Source organism: Halichoerus grypus, chromosome 9, assembly GCF_964656455.1.
Source record: "Halichoerus grypus chromosome 9, mHalGry1.hap1.1, whole genome shotgun sequence".
Classification (NCBI taxonomy): domain Eukaryota; kingdom Metazoa; phylum Chordata; class Mammalia; order Carnivora; family Phocidae; genus Halichoerus; species Halichoerus grypus.
In genome coordinates this window covers 67,329,090-67,346,810 of record NC_135720.1, presented here as the reverse complement: position 1 = coordinate 67,346,810, position 17,721 = coordinate 67,329,090, and the positions used below count along the sequence as shown (strand labels likewise).

Below are 17,721 nucleotides of genomic sequence, written 5' to 3'. Positions count from 1 at the left end.
CACCAATTTATTTCCATGATTTCTGATATTCCTTATTTTGTGCTTCACAAAGGAGAATAATGAGAGGTATTATTACTTGTAAAAGTAAGATGTGTTTATTGCACTGTTAGGTCAAAATCCTCTCATCAAATCTGCCTCCTTCTTCAGAAATGCTCATGTAACTTAAGAAAAATTCAAATCTCTTTGATCCCCATCTGTAGCACTTTTATGACTTATGAATAACATAGGGCTTTTATGTTATAATAATATCTACATCATAAGGCATTTTATGAGTGTTAGATTAAATAAGATAATAGGTGTAAAAGTGCTTTTCAAACTCCAAAGAATTTTATAGATGGAAGACCTTATTTTTGAAGGTGGTGTGTAGCCAGAATACAGAGGGCTTTAGATATTAGGCTTACAAGTGTTGACTTATTTTGTTGGGCAGTGGAGAACCCTTAAAGTTTTTAGAAAAGGCAATACAAAGCCCAGGTAGAGCTTGAGGAACATGGATCCAACAATAGCTTGTGTGATGAATCAAGAGTTTTAAAGACTGAGTGAGGGGTGTGGAGTGGGGATAGATAGAAGACTAGTATAATAGTTCTTGAGAGGTAAAGAGGAGTCTGAACCAGGATAATGGCAATAATAATAATAATAATAATAATAATAATACAAAATATTATGTAGAGATAGAACCCATGGAATCAGCTAAAGAATGAGGAGGCTGGGTTGAATAAAGAAAGAATAACATATGGCTTTGAGGGTTCAATCTCAGGTATATGAGATAAAAGGTAAGAAATTCAGGAGATGGGGCTGGGTGTTTGTAAATATGGAATACTAATTTCAGCATATGTTGACTTTGAGGACTTGTCAGGGTACCCTGTTGGTGATGACAAAAACACACTAAGAAGCATTGAATGGAATCAGGAAAACAGAGGATAAAATGGTCAGAAAGTAAAGAGTCATTTGTAAAGAAGTAGTAACAGGAGCCCTGCGAATGGGGAACTTTGATGAGAAAGATACTATAGGGACAGAGGAGTGTATATTCTCATAATAAAAGACCGTGAGAAATTGAGGCTCCAGAAAGAGGCAGACGGCAGGTTTGGAAAAATAGAAGAACCAAAAGAATATGGCAACATGGATGCCAATGAATGGGAAAAGTTGCTTTCTTCATAAAAATAGGCTGTCCAAAATTTTAAAATATTTTATTAGAGGCCATGAAGGAAGGGACTGTGAATAATCATTAGGAATGCCAGTTTTGAGGAGATACTTGGCAAGGAGTGGGAAAGTAGAAATTGTGTTTATCTTCTTTACTGTATCACCATCACCTGGTAGAGGCCTCGTACTTATGAGGGGTTTAGTAACTATTTCTGTGAATGAATGAAAGATGAAAACAGGATTTTGAGAGTTTAATAAGTGAACTGGTAATGGAATTTTAAAAATTAGAGAATACAGACAGCTTTTCTTAGATAGTTGCAATGGTACAAAAGATTGTATCATGGACACAGGTTACTACTAATAGCTAATATTTATTTGTAGCTTACTAGTATCTCAATCTTTTTAGCAATCCTTCTTAGGGAGGTACTATTTTTATCTCCATTTTAAAGTTGAGGAAACTGAGGCATCTAGAGATTATTGTTAGGCTGAAGGTCACATAGCTGGTCATGGAAGAAGCTAGATATATCTGATCATATCACTTGTCTACTTAAAATTCTTTGATAGCTTCCATGTTGAATCATTAGTGTCTACCATGGTGGCTGGCACACTGGAGTATTTATTACCTTTCTACTGATGGAGAGACTAAGACACAGAAATCAAGTCATTTGCCCAACATCACACCCAGTTAATTTAGTGGCAGAGACTGAGTTTAGATTCAGATTCCCTGTTCCTCATCATCTGTGCAATGCTGTCTCAAATGACTATATGTTTGATATGAGTCCTATGGGATTGAGTCTAGATACGGCACTAACAAAAAAATCAGAATAAGAGCTAATAATTTGGGGGGAAAGGGAGCAAAGAACAAAAGCATTTCATGATGAATAGTAAGTCTGATGGGATTGACAGAGTGGGAGCAGTGGTAGATAATCCACGTTCTAGGAGGAACAATGGTTCTGAGTGATGCTGAGATCCAGGGTATGTTGTACTAGTGGATGAGTGCAAATGAGTGGAAATGGAGGTCACTAACATTATTTTAAGACTTATGAGACCAGGGTGTTCAAAGGGTAAATGAGAAGAGCTTCATGAAAACAAATCCTGGGAAATGAGACCTCTTTTCCAGGCATGGTGTCTCAGAATTATTGGTGCTGTGCACATTATATATCAATGATGGGGTCTGTTCCTCTTGGAGTTTAACTATGGAATATGTTAAATCCCATGTTTTGCTTCTTCCCATTCTACAGCTGTGAGCCAAAAGAAGTTCTAGATGGGAATTCATGGGATTTCCTTTTTTAAAAATTCTACAAAACTTGGTCCCAATCCTTTCACGTGGTCAACATTCAGTATATGCAGACATAATGGAGATTGCGCCTACAGCGAAGGCTCCTCTTTCTTCTGAGGAAAATATTATATCAGGTACCCTCCATTCATTCATATTTTCTTAAGGGATGTTGATGAATAATTTTCCTAGCGGAAGTCACTTGAGGGACATATTTTCAGTTGAGATGTAATGGATTTGGTTTGGAATTTTAACTGTCAAAGTTGAAGATGTCATGGGTAACAATAGACACCATATGTTCTGGTATTCTATTCAAATGGGACTCCCCTAGAACTTATTATCATGCTGCAGCACTATTGCAAGGCCTGAGCTAGAAAAACCAGAAGTCCTTTGCATTGCTCTGAAGTTTCTTCCAATGTTTCCTTGATGAAACAACTGCATTTAACCTCTAAGTATGGCCACTAGATTTTCAACAGTGGTAGGAAATGTAGTAAGGATTAGTAGTAGCTATCACTGAAAAGATACAGCCTCACTCTAAGAGGAGAACTGCATTAGAGATTCATTATTCTTACCGGCTGGATGTTACCCCACTTCAGATACACACATGCACCCACATATCTTCTCCTCGATGAAATTTCTCCTTAAAAACTGACATTTTTTGAAGGCAGACTACACATCAGGATACGTATAGGACCCACTGAGATCTAAAACATAATTCCTCTCTACAAGGAGACATTTCTTTAGGTTCTGATTCATTACTGGTTCAGTAAGTTAGGGGAAGAGGCAATAAAAGGCAAAAAATGAGCCATATTTTCACATAGTGGATAGTCAACTTCCATAGACTTTTGTGTCCTTCTTCAGAGATTTTTTTTTCCTCTTTGAAACTTTTGCAGATCCAGTTTTTAACTGCGCTGTATTAGCCTCAGCGATAACCCAGTGAGGGTCAGTCCACAACTGCCTCTTGGATTACAAGAGAACAGAAGTTAGAGTTGTACCAATAGCATGCAGGGAGTTCAGTGCTTTTGGCTTTGAAGCCTATCTGTCAATTTTTCTTAAAATACACACGTACATACACTGCCTTCGGTCCTTTCGCTGCCTGATTAATGTGGCTCTGTTCCTCTAAGGCTAACACATGCTGCACTCGCCTTGTTTCTAGCAGAAAAGCCCCTCTGGTGTTGCCCGAATTATACCTGGTTCTTTCCGACAAATTATTGTGATGATTAAGAAAGTTTGATGATATATCATTTTTTTGGATTCCGGACCTCCTGTCAGATAATAGAGTCAGAAGTGTGGGGCTGCTGCAGTTATTCCATATCAATGCTCTGAGTTCAAATAAAGTGTCAGGATGACTAAGTACAAGGGATTTGTGGAATGCTTTAATGTTGCCTCATTTCAAATCACTTCATAAGCAGCCTAGTAATGAGCTCAATAAATTCTGTTGGAGGAGGAAAAAAAAAAAAAAAGCCCCATATTCACTACAGAAAAAGTAGGTTGCTATTTTATAATTAGGCCTCTGGGCTGGTGGGAAGGAGTCTTATTTCCTGTTTGAAATCCACTTTGTTAGCTCTGTGATGTGGAGATGGCTAAATGAGTATGAAATATTATAATTAAGGACATCACAAGCTGTTTATCTTATCAGCAGTGTTTTTCCTTAAAGGCTGCCTCATTGACCACTTGTGTATTATAACCACTTTTTTTTTTCTGTGCTTTGCCAGTTGTAACCAACAGAGGTTTATCTGGCACTACGGGGAAAAGAGGAGATATGAACAGCAACCCAGCAACCAGAAGTTATGTGAGAGACCGAAATTGCTTTCATTTTGCCTGGATCAGGCATTCTTTTCATTCACTGCAATAAGCTGTTTGTTTATGAAATAAACAAGTTTATGAAAACTTGACCAGACCCGGTGACAGCATGTTGTCTGGGGCCAGGCTGTGAGGTGCTGTCTTGGACATCCTCCTAAGCAGCATGTTTTTGTTTTGAGGCTAACACAGAAAACCAATCCCATTTTGGAAAATGAGAACTGGTTGATCATTGATTGGGTGGAAAGCAAGTGGCCAGATCTGTAATCTCCACTGTGATTTGAAAGGCTGTATATTATGATAATCTTTTGACCTGCCAACTTTCTTGTTTTCATTCAATAGTGGGAGGGTGAGTCCTGCTCCCCTGTAATAGACTGAAATGACAATTCTCACCAGGTTCTGCTGCAAAGGTCTGGATAGCAGTTATTTGCCTGATAAGCCATTTGGCTGAGCTGAAAGATCATATATTCACAACACCTTGCCCTAGTGTTGATTCTGAAAGATCCTAGTTCTCAAAAAATACAGTAAAATCTAAGGTGTTCCTAAGGATGGACTCAGTATATCTGGACATTCAGCATTGGTTGGCCCTTGAAAAATGATGGACAAGTTTTTGGGTGACAAGCTTTCCTCCTGAATTTCATCCACAAACCTGCCTTGATCCTGGAATCTGAAAGTCCCTTCCATACTCATCCTGTCTCTACAAATTCTCCGTCAAAATCCTTTAAAGAAAGTACATAACAAGCAAGTTTACAGTAGAGTGGTAACTTAGTCACATTAGAAACATTAAGACTGCTGATATGGTTTTATGTGATACCCAGGCCACCGATTATCATTGTACTCTTGGTGTACTGTCCCCAGACAGCAGTCCAAGGGGTGATTGGAGAATGAAATCCTGGCATCTCTCGGTTTACCCAGCCCTGCATCTTGGATAGGTTTGGATTTTCCTGGAGGCATGGGTTACTTTCTATAATTCATTGCCCACAGAGGTTGCCTGTGGCTAATTTGCACAAAAATGTCTCATAAGTTAGACCTGGGACGTATATTATTTCTCCCAAAGATGAAAGAAATGAATGTGTCGTTACAGCCTTTCCGTTATCATAGATACTATTTGAATACTAGGGCTCCTGAAATAACCTCACGTAGACAGAAGCTGACTTGGCCTGTACACGTAGTTATTAAACAAACATTTGCGTTGATGGTGTGAAATGCCAACATTGAACTATAGCCACGGTTCTAGAATGGGGGTTGACAAACTTTTTTTTATCAAGTGGCAGACATCAAATCTTTGAGGATTTGCAGGCCACAAGGTGCCTATCACAACTGCAACTCTGCTGTCATAGCAGCAACCATAAACAATACAGAAATGAATGGGTGTGGCTTTGTTCCAATAAAACTTGAATTACACTGCAGTTTAAATTTCATGTAATTGTCATATGTCACCATTTACAAATGTAAAAACGATCCTTAGATCGAGGGCCATACAAAAATAGACTGTGTGGGCTAGATTTGGCCTGTGGTCAGTAGCTAGCCAATCTTTATATCCCTATTCTAGAGTAGATTTCAAGTCAGGCTTCCTCCTTTCCTGGGGGCTGGGCTGGGCTGGGGGCAGGGCTCCCACTGCATGAGCACTGTAACCGCACCGACATACTTCTAGGCACTGCTGGGCGATCAAAGAAGAGAATGACCAAGAGATGACATTTCTAAAAGCCTAACTTCTGTTAAGTTTTAAATACATCGAGCTGTTTTTAGGTATTAAAGCACGTTGAATATTACCATTTCCACGCAAGAGGGGATAACTACGAATTGAGATCTACCCACTCAGGAACCATACTAACTGCAATATAACGGCTGAGTTTGCTTTGGTATCAGCAGAACTCTTTCACTCACTTATTCACTAACTGGTTTAGCAAATAGATACTGAGCGCCTACTGTGTGGAGGGTCCATGAGGATCCTTAAAATGGAGGAAAGTACAAGTCATGGGGGCCACGGATGAAATAAATCTTGAGAATTTGCAGAAGCAGAGCATTCCAGAGGCAGCGTGGAACAGCTACAGAAGGCTGGAAAACAGCTGCCAACAGATGACCTGGCTTCTGAGTTTGCCCTGTGAGCACATGTGGAGGGGAGGAGGCGGAGCCCCAAGTGACAGCGCAGTGTGAGCTGCAACTCATAGCCACCCACCAAAGCATAGGTTTCAAGTGTGCACATGGGGCTTTTAGCCACAGAAATGAGATCTTAGCAGATCGATCTTCTAGGATGAAGGACAGTTATACTTTATATGCATATTTGGCGATGAACATAGACTCGAATCTTTTTCTCTGTCCTCCTGAGATTTTTATATTTTTAACAAATACCTCTTTCCATCTGTAGTTGATTTATTTGCTTTTTCCGCTATGCTTGATATATTCCTTCATTATTTCCAGGACAGCTACTCTGAAGTAACACCCTATCAACACCCCCCACGCCATCATTACCACCACCTCACACACAGATAGAATTCCCCGAAAGAGAAATTATAATTGCATCTTGATTTTTCAATGGCAACATTAATTGAACTGAAAAAGATAAGAATTCATGTGACTTATTAGAGTCAGCCGGAATCCTGGCAGTCCTCGCAGAAATGAAATGTATCGGGAAGAAAAAAATTAGGCTGGCTCCAAAGTGCCAAAACATCTGGATAGAACCTGAAATATGAAAAATGAAGTCAACTTTCAGATATTTTGTCTTCTAAATGACAAGCATGTTATATTTACTGATTTAGCTGCCTTCAAACCTACATGAAAATCTATCTAGAATAAGGTAGTGACATAAATGTATTAACTCTGACATTTGTGAAGGTCTTCCTATTTCCCGGTTTTTGTTCACATGCTGTATTTTACTAAAACTTCCTAACTACCCTGTGCAGTATTAACATCAATTCCATTTTATAGGTGTAGTGACTGAGGGTTAAGGTGTGGTGGGACCTGCTCCGATTCAACTGGCAGGAAGTCTAGGCAGGAACTGAGATTTCAGTCCATCTAAATCAGACATTCTTCCAGTCATACTGTATTATCTTTATGGCTGATGAAATTGCACTCAACTCCCTACATGAGTGCCAGTTAAACTAAGCAGTATAAGCCACAGTCTTCGATGGATTGCTGTTATTTGCAGAGTCTTTTGTTGAGAACCTCACCTCAGTATCCCACACACTTTCTGCTACCCTTGCCCCAAAAATGTCAAAAACTGGGCCGATTTTCTACTTGCGGCCTCATGCTCTTCTCTCCCAAGAATTTAAATGATATGCATGTTGTTTGAAGTTTCTGAATATCAAAATGTTTAGCAAAGCCAATGTCTCCTATAGTATTAGGCAGACCTGTCCTTTGCATTTGATGTAATAATTTATCATGATGGGCAGATGTATAACTATAATCATTCCTAATGAGACAGAGATACAAATTTCATGTCTGATGTAATTCTGCCAAATAATTTAACGTGGTGCAGTTTTAAAAAATGGCATGGGTCATATATTTGGTTAGTGGTCTGTGAGGGAAACTGAAGTCAGTCTGATTGCAGCCCCGGCAGGACGGGGTATCCTACAGCCTTGTGTGAGAATGTTTATTTTTTAAAAAAGGGGAAACATGTTCATGAGAATGTGGTGATACTTAACTGCTTTCCAAATCTAGAATAAATATTTACCTAGAAAAAATTCTCCAAACATTAAGGCAACTGTCTCTCTCATGAGCCAAAAAACCACATCACACCATGGGCTGTGGGCTGTTGGGGAGGCTCCGCTAATCAGAGTTGGCCCTTTTATGCACCTTCTTGTATCTCTGCTGATACCTCCATATTAACATCCTGCAGGCTCTCTTCCCTCCCTTTTACAGGCTTAGACAAAGGAGATAAAAATCTTAATTAAAACAAACGGGGCAAATCAGGTCCAGGGAAGATGCGACCTAGGTTCTCCCCCAACCTTCTTCTCTGTTCCCACATCCCGAATTGCACTCTCTCCACCCGGAAGCCCTAAAGCTCATGGCCAGTAAAGATAGCATATTAGATGACCTACATTCCTGTGTAAGTGGAGATATTTTCTGAAGAAGTAGAGGTTTTAAGTCATCGATTCACTCAACAAACATCTGTCTACTCTATAGTAGCAGCTGTGCTAAGCACAGGTGTGTCTACCCCTCCTCGTACCAGCCCTAAATTGAACAAGCGAAGGCTATGTTAAACAATTAAGATAGAGTATGATGAGAGATGTGCTCGGCATTACGAAACGATATGGGAGGCAAATCTAACCCAGACGAAGGCGAGTAGGCAAGGCTCCCTGGCGGAGGGAAAGGCATACGCTATGAATGGGGGACTCTAACTGCTTGTCTCCCGTCACTCCGGGGCTTCCCAGCGGGTGTCTCAGGTGTGCTGTTTCTCTCCTCTCCTGCTCTGCCCTCTGCTCTCCGTGGTGCTGTGCGGACTCTCACTCCTGCTCCTAGAGGAGCAAAGCTCCCGAACTGTCACGTCGGTAGAGGGAGCCGTCACTATGGCTATGCCTCCTGGTGCTGGCGCTTTCACCTCTGGGACGGACCGAAGCCACCATCTCTGCGCTAGAAGCTCACTGATACTGAGTGAGCCTTGGCCCTGAATAAAGGCTGCTCCATTGAACTGCATTGCTCTTCCCACCATTCCTACCACTTGACTCTGTGCTTGAAGCTGCTGCAACGTTGATTCTGAACGACGACTTTGCCTCCCGCTCACGCTGCGATCCGTTGCCTGTGCCACCATCAGAGAGGCTGCATGCTGGTGTTCCTCCCCAAGGGAGATCACTTTCCAAGTTTTCCAGCGGCTGTTTTCTCTTTGGAATCTAGTGGTGTCTGGCCAGTGGAATCTACTCCTGCTTGAAGTCAGGGGGAAAACCCAAGAAAAAAAAGCCTGACTTCTGATTCTGAAGCACTCTTTGGACGTCATTTGTGTGGTTTGATGCTCCCTTTCCAAGGATAAATTCATTCTCAACACTGTGTCTTAGTCTTTCATACAAATGAAAGTCTAACAGCTTTGTGAGCCAGTCCTCCAGATCTGCACAGACACATGGGAATCTTCCAGAGAACACACTTCAGAATGGTGTCAGAAGGAAAAAAAAAAAAAAAGAGCAAAAAAGTGCAAGATCACAGGGCACAAAATGTTGGCGTGGGAAACAGAGGACCATCCCTTCCTAACTTACCCCTCATAGACCCTAACATTCCGGTTTCCCTGACTCAGCTTCTAGACAACTCTTTGCCCAAAGGGAATGGATACCCAGTGGAATGTCTGGAGGAAACCCATTTTGCCCTGTGGGTCACCGTGGAACTGACTGACGTGAAGCTGCTTTCAACCATAGGAACAGAAAGAAGGGCGCATGAAATTTGGCAAACCTTGCACCCTTCAGGGTGATACAAAACAACAAGCATGGCTACCAAGGGGATTTTTCCTCAGGAGGTTTAATTTTTTGCTAGGAGGATCTGGTCCCCAGTGAAACTTCAAAATAGTGAGGCATTCAGAAAATTCCAATATTTATCAAGAGTTTTTAATTTGATGCTAAAAGATGGCTTGTAATTAAATATCAATGATTGCTTTTTAATAAAATATTGATTTATATGTTTTTGTTCCTCATGATTTCTATTTCCAAATATCTAGAACCCCTGGCTTGGGTGACTCCTCTCATTTTAGAACTTACCTCTTTTAGATTCCTCTGAATATAATTGGGCACGTTTTAGATACACGATAGGTATTTGTCAAATTATACCAAATAAAATTTGGAATTATCTCTGTTAACAGCTTAAACCCTTGGACATTTAAGAAACAGATCATAGTATCTCAGTGATGCTAAATAGGAGCATCCAGCTTGGACACAGTTGCTGTCTTTTTATTATTTCTCATTTTGATGCTTTTTGTATGCTGTTGGCTATCTTATTAATACCTCCTGTTGGGAAATATTTTTCTTTAGCATAGTATCTTAATAACCATCGACATGGCTTACTCAGGGTTTCCTAATGCTCAGCATGACCAGGAATTGTAATGTGGTAAATATCATGTGGGTGAAGTGACTGCATTTGAAAAAAATCCATCACTGACTGAATTTTTTTTACCTGTTATTTAGACACATTGATTATATATAGTCAGTCTCCCTTGAGAAATATGATTTCTGATAGATGGTAACATCTTTCCTTATGGATTATAATTTGGAATAAAGAAAAATAAGACCCTTTAAAGAAATCCATATCTAAATTTGGAAGGCAGAGTTTTGTAATTTTAAGACCATTAGTCCATTTTCAGCAGTGCCTTGTTTGATTAAGCTCATTAGCCTGGGTATATGGGTGAAAGTCACTGTAACTGCATTAATATTGTATAAAACAATTATTGTTTCTTATCAGCTTCTCTTTCAATTTGTTCACCTAAGTGAATATTTCACTATTAAGAAAACAAATCCAAACCCAGTTTTCATCTTCTTGTGCAGTGTAAGCATGAGAGACTATATTTTTGATGTATTTCAAGTTATTGTTTATTCTTTATTTATTTACAATATCATGTTTATTTATACAGCCATTATTTGAACAATGTATAGTTATATTTATTTATTTTATCACCTTCCTCTCACCCTTTGAAGCCTTAAAACTTCAACTCAGCTTACAATAATACATACAATGTTATGTGATGCATACTTCATCATTTGGCAAAGTCATTAAGAATCTGCCAAATTAATTCACTGCTGATGAATTTTGGAAAGATAGTGAATGCCTTTTATATTTGGGAATTTCTGCCATTCGTAATTTTGAGCTTTTGGGTCAATGTGCCATTTTTTCCCCAGTAAGATAAGAAATCATAGTGGTAGGTAAGAGTTTGCAAATGGCTGATTATAGTCCATTCCTGATTATACTTGGGGGGAGTCATTGCTGATTATCTTCCGCAAATCTTGCTTTCAAATTCTATTGACATTCAAACAGAATGGGCTATAAAGTCATTTGTGGTTATTACTCAATACCTTTTGTCTAATTTCCCTTCCCCATGTAGCCTATCACCCAGCAGGAGATCTTTTATGCCAAAACACTTAATTACTTCCCCCAAATCCGTGAAGGTTAAAAGCAAAACAAACCAGCCCAAAACCAACAAAAAAACCAAATATAGCATATTTATAGCCTTTCACCCTGATTCATGATTTGTTTTTATCTGTTTGACTTCAGGCTACTTGCAGAACAGAAAGGAAGCTGCAGCTGTTTTGAAGGTACAGCAGAAATTTAAGATATTACCTCCTGTCCAGTTCTTAGGGCCCTACCATGTTGGGGAGGGGTGCGTGTGATTCATAAGACCTTGATCTGGGCAAGAGAGCTACTGTGGCTACCACACGTGCTACAAAAGCTTGATGTGTGTGAGGGTACTTTTGTGTATGTGTGTATGTAAGGCTGTATATTAAAAGAAAGCAAACATTTTTGTCTGTATGTGTGCATTCTATGTAAATTTATACACATATGTGAAAATAAAAGACAAATAAACAAAATAATTCAATTAAATGCAATCCATGCCCTCTGTGTGCAAATGATGAAGACCCACAACCTTCTATATTCTTACCCACTATCTGATGCTTGTGTTTTTGTAGATCTAGAGCAGATAAAGCCCATGGATATATGTAAATCTTTATTCTCCAATACCAGAATATTTTTCCTCAAATGGATTCTATTTTTTTCTTTGCAGCTATGAAGCTTTTCTGGATAAAGTTCGGGGACATCCTCATGACTAAAAGGTGAGCCTCTTATTTTTAAATGAAGATTTGCCCCACCAGCTCCACCCATTACAAAACCAAACTGTTTTGTGTTTCTCCTCTTTGCAATATTACACCTAACGAATTTCCTATGAATATTCCTATGAGAGGGGGAACTTCCCCTCTTCTTTGTCAAGGCTTTTGCTTGTAGAATACATTGTTGGCTTGGATACAGTTATTGCTGCAGACCTCCCCCGCCCCTGTTTTTAGAAGCACCATGCCACCCTCAGAAAGCAATGCTTTAAGTGTGTTTCTACTGCACCTGTGAGAAGATCTAATATATTTCATCATTAGACTCCTGTGGAAATATACAATGAAAGTAGGGGATCTGGTTAGTGCTGGAGGCAAAGTACTACTAACTCATCCCAAAAGATTGCTTTTTGATTAAGGGGCTCTTGCTGTAAGGTGCTCAGTCTTTCTTGCAGCTGATATGAACTGCTATTCTTGGCTATATAACCTAAGTTGAACATTTGGTTTTTTTTTTTTTTTTAAAGAAACAGCAATTATATTAAGGAGTCTTCATGTGAGATATAATTCCTTGAAAATATCAAATAGAATTCAATAAGCAGACTCAACATTGTGCCAAAGAGTTAGGCAGGAATTCGTAAGAGAGAGAGGGTGGTGGGGAAAGATAGGGGTAATTCTGTCCAAAATATTTTGTGGGTGAATGGGACCGTGTCAAATTCAATTCAGACTAGAAATCTTCCTTGCTGTAAGGAAATGAAAGGTAGTCAAAGGAATAGCTGAGCTTAGAAAACAGATAACTTTTTTCTTTCCTTTCACATAACCTGAAGAGTTAAAATAGCTTGCCCTTAGTTTTTGGTTTTTGGTGTTTTTTTTGCGGGGGGGGGGGGGAGGAGGAGAAGGAAGTGAAAGGGAGTACGGGTAAGCCTAGCACAACTATATAATTTATTGTCCAAACTGGGACACTTTTGGAGTTAACGGTTCTCTATTAATAATTACACTGGATAAAAGGTATAAATCAGGGCTCTTGCAGGCAAACAGAGATGTTTGGTGACCCCTGGGAAGTACAATTAATAGGGCTTTATGTCCCTGGTCTTGTAGCCTTGCTGTGACCATGAGCTCACAGTAGAAACATTATTTCTATTGATGGCTTTTTTTTTCCCTCAAGGTTTCTGATCATAAACCGTCTGTGGTGTAGGCAATCTCAATTACACTTTGTGTAGGGGAGGTTTTCTGTTCTTGACATTCTGTTATTAGATTAACAAGCATTTTATTGTTTCTTTTGTATATGGGCTTTTCATATTTGGTACAATTGGAATGTGCAGAAAGAAAAAGTATTTAATAGGATAGCTAAAAAAGAACATCAAAGCCCACTCTTTGAATTATCTCTAACTGTTAGCTATCTTTTGTTCTTCAGAGCCCGTCTATCTATGAATTCTGCCTCTTGTCTTTCTCTAATGATACTGTTTCTCATTTTCACCGAGAGAGGAAGGAGGCAGAAGGAAATCTGTTGTGATTGTTTTCTAAAAATCCTTCAGCTTTTTCTCTCATAGTAGGGCTTTTTAAAGAATGGAATGCATGAATAAGACATAATCTTGGCCTAAATTGATAGCCTTTGATGCTTCTCAGGCAAAGTTTGAAACTGAAGGGATCAATTTTAAGCAAGAGCAATTACGCACTACCATGAGGCAAATGTACTCTTTTTTTGTTCCATTCATCAGCTCTAGGAGCTTTAGGTGGCAGCTTCCTCTTTGCATTTATTAAAAATAAGATTGCCATGTAAATGACGAGAAAGTTTACTTGAGGAAACTAGAAATCAAACTAAGTTTACCGATTTAAAATATTGGATAGTCAGATTTCTTGCAGGCATTTCAGACACGTTATGTTTGCCATCGAACAAGCAGACCAGCCAATAAAGCAAAACAGTTAGTCATGTCCACTAATTATTAAGAGCTCATAAAATGCCAGACCTGTGCTAAGGGTTTTATATATTTTGCCTCATTTAATCCATACAGAAATCCTATTACAAGTATGATTTCTATGTAAGAGATGTGAAAAAAAAATCAAAACTCAAAGAGGGTAAATTACTGAACCAAATTCACAGAGCTAGAAAGTGAGAAAATGACTTTCAGACTGAGGTTGTATGAAACTGGTACAGCTATTTACTAGTTATAAGTGAGAGGATTGAGGTAAAACTGTAAAAAGGCCAGAGTATGCCTTTTGTAATTCATTTTCTATTTGTATTATTGAATACTGAATGTATATTTGAAACACGCGCATTTTCATACTTAAAAAAATCATTACAGAAGCAAAAGATAAGGGGAGTGTTAGTGGGCTCCTGCGTATTTCATTTTCCGCTCCTCCTTCAAACCTTGCTCAGACATCCTCCTTACACATCATGTCTCCCTGAGAGGAAAAGAATTATATCCCAAGACGAGGTGTAGCAGCTCTTAACACCTCTCAGTTCGTTCTCTGCTCTGGCATGACAATTTTCACTATTCATCTTTCCAGTCATCTTTTTCCATAAAGATCCTGAGAACTCCTCCTCCTTCAAAGACCCATCAACAGCTGAGTAACTCCCATCAATAAGTGAGTGTTGAATTAAATTGACTAAACTGAATCACCTCTCTCCAGACCCTAGTCTAGCAATGGACTTCACCATGTCCTATATTTTATGTCTGTTCTGCCTGGAAGAAAGCCAGATTTATCAGAAAGAAAAGGAAATGTTTGATAAATTCCTACATCCCGTTCTAGAAAATAATAAAAATGTGTTGATGGCATTTGGGGCAATGGCTTTTACAAATGGTGACTTGTGTGTATTGCAAAAAGGTGGCCCCTCTGGTCAGGCTCATTGCAAAATGGTGCTTCCTCAGGCAAGATGGGGCCCTGATATGTTTGACCCCTCCCTTCACCCCACAGAGGGTGCAGTACTGAGTTACATGTGCCTTAGTGAGCGCTCTCAAGGCCATGGTGTCTTTGAGTACATTGTTGGCTTTTGTATATTAAGCAGGGAGAAAACAGAAGAAACCATTTTCATTGGAGACCATAGAATGTTAATTTGTAAAGCCACCTTTCACATTACTTATATTTTGGAGAAAGATAATGAACAGAATTCATTATAGCATTGCTAACAGGCCTTAACAACATAATTTGGCATCAGTCACATCTGTGGTCAAATCCTGCCTATGACACTGTTTGCTATGTGACTTGAATGTGTTACTTAACTTCTCTGGTCTCATTTTACTTGTCTGGAAATGGGATGATAAAGTTCAACCCTCAGTGTTGGAGAGGAGGATCAAATGCATGAAGGTAAGCTTCTGGTGTGAAGAATGCATTCAGTTTTTGTTTGTTGGTGTAGAATCTAAATAGACCCTGCTTCTGATTTTTAAAGATGTGCTTATGTCCTTAGCATATCAGTTAGCACAATCAAAATATATGAAAAAAGTAGTATTGTATGATAAGATGGCCAAAAAGCAGAGCTAAATTTCAGCTTAAGAGTGGTAGCCTACATCACTTGCTGATTTGTATTGGTTTTTTTTTTTTGGTCTCATAGAAACTGAAGAATGTGAGTATTAATATTTCTTGATGATGAATGTGGTTCATTGCCCTTCATCGTGTCTAAGTAGAGATATTTAGGTAGGACTATATTTCATGTATCAGAGTTGAATCTAGCATGTCAGTTATACTTACTCAATAAAAGGAGCACTTTTAATAAATAATTTTAATGGACACTGCATTTTAAAACATAAAGTTATTAGAACATTTGCCAGGCAATCTGTTTTTTATTTGTACAAGTTAAATTCTATCCATTTGTGATGAGCACTTTATTTGGTTTCTGTCACATCTTTCTTACAGAAAAGCCTTACTTGTCAGAATAATGACACAACTGAATTACACACAGAGTTAAGTGATAGGAAATATTTCTAAAATACTGCCCTATGGAACTAGTAAGTTGATGCCTGTTTTCCATTAATGACCTGAAAAACAAGTGTAGCCTGTGGCATTTCAAACAAAACTGTGTTGATTACAGTATTTCTTCTATTTTATGCAGAAGAGAATTTCTTTCAGTTATCACACATCTATGATTAAAAAATGCGCAGATCTACTTTGAGGTGTACAAATATTGTTAGAAATATCTGCTGGGCATTCTTTTGAAACTAAGAAATGGGGTAATATAGTGAAATTATTTAAGGCAGATTATGAAGAACGTGTTATATAAATGGAGACATTCCTAGCCCTGTGCCTCACTTACACTAGCAATGCAATTCTTTTTATTAAAATAGCGGGGATAAGTTTTATGGTATTGTCCTGTAGGCTTATTAACATCATCGTTTGCTTATTGCACCGTGATTCTAGTATGATTTTATAAGTACTGTGTTATTGTTTCGCATTTGACATTAGAGAAAACGTGGGTTGCATTTTTAATCTCAATGGCATTTCTCACCTTCTGCACATACATTTTCCTACATTCGCGGGTCCGATATAACTGGTGTGTGAACGCAAGAATAAAAGACAACGTCGGGATTGAAGGAGATGGAATTAGACTTGCCTGGATGACTGGCCTGGGGATGCTGCCGTGGCAGCCCTGTAGCTCGGCTTGCCACTCAGGGAAGCTCCATCGTGGGATTAGAGTGCTTTTTCAAGCTGTCTGATGAGGGACTTTTAACTCACAACATCGAGGTATCGCAATGCCTTCTTTTCGTCACGGTTGCTAGAAACACACAGCCTTTTGTCAGGCTACAGAATGTTTTAATTCCCAGTGCAAATCTGGGTGACATGTTAGTTACGCTAGAGGATACACCCGACAGGTCCTATTCTGAGTTTTCCAGGAAAAAACACACGGCAGCACGTTTGTGGGATATCAGTCCTTTTATGTGAGCGTAGTGTGCCTTTTAGTAATTGAGGAAACCGTGTCAAACTGGAGTTGATTTGATACAAAAATAACTTGCAAGTTGTGTTTGTGTAATTCCTAGGGTAAGATCATTTTAACAGATCTAGTTGTTAGTTACAAGAATGGTTTTATGGTTTGGGTGACGCAGTAAATAATAGTAAAGTCAAATAAAAATAAAGCTTTCAACACACCTTTGTTAACCTTTAGAAATACATTCATTGAGTTTTTGAGTTATTTACACATATGTATACAGAATGTGTAAAGAATTATGGCACATGCATTCAAATAACCTATAAAACTGGACAATTACATACACATGTTTCTGAAACCATGTCATAGGTCTTCATAAAAGTATGCTGAAGTGTATTTAATATTCAGTGCAAAAATAGATATTAAGAAAGCTTTCCTTGAGATTTAAAACCCCACTCTTTATTTATAATGAGATACATTGCCTTTAGCCACCAAAACACAGGTTCAAATTCTGGTCACTTGGATGTGAGGAAACTCCCTGAAATGAATTGTTGATCACAGTGTTTAATAATGTTATGGGGTTGACTCTGGACACAAAATCTCCAGGTAATAAAGTTCCTTGGGTCCAAAAGCACATCACATTTTAGAGCACATTACACTGTGTCCCAAATTATCCATTTCTATTTTGAGAATTGAAGGAAGGGAAAATACAAGTTAAGCTGGTTTTGAAACTTATTATTTTTGCTTAGTATCACTACAAAGATTTTAAAAACATGTTTTCTCAACTACAAAGTGTTAGTATTTGCAAGGTTTCAGCAGTATCTCTCCTTTCCTTTTTCATCCATTACATCTTCAGCTTGCTTTTGCATCATTCTTTGTAAGGGTATTTATTTATTTATTTATTTGAGAAAGAGCATGTGTGTGGT

At 38.7% G+C, this 17,721-nt stretch overlaps 1 long non-coding RNA gene across 1 annotated transcript in view; it reads left to right on the top strand.

Moving 5' to 3' along the window:
• LOC118549540 (uncharacterized) overlaps positions 1 to 14,526 on the top strand; it is a 62,753-nt gene extending 48,227 nt beyond the window's left edge. Inside the window, exons 2-4 of the long non-coding RNA XR_013440928.1 lie at positions 11,396 to 11,436; positions 11,904 to 11,952; positions 14,446 to 14,526. This is a non-coding gene — a long non-coding RNA (uncharacterized LOC118549540). The remainder of the gene's footprint in view (positions 1 to 11,395; positions 11,437 to 11,903; positions 11,953 to 14,445) is intronic.
• The last annotated feature ends 3,195 nt before the right edge of the window (positions 14,527 to 17,721 follow it).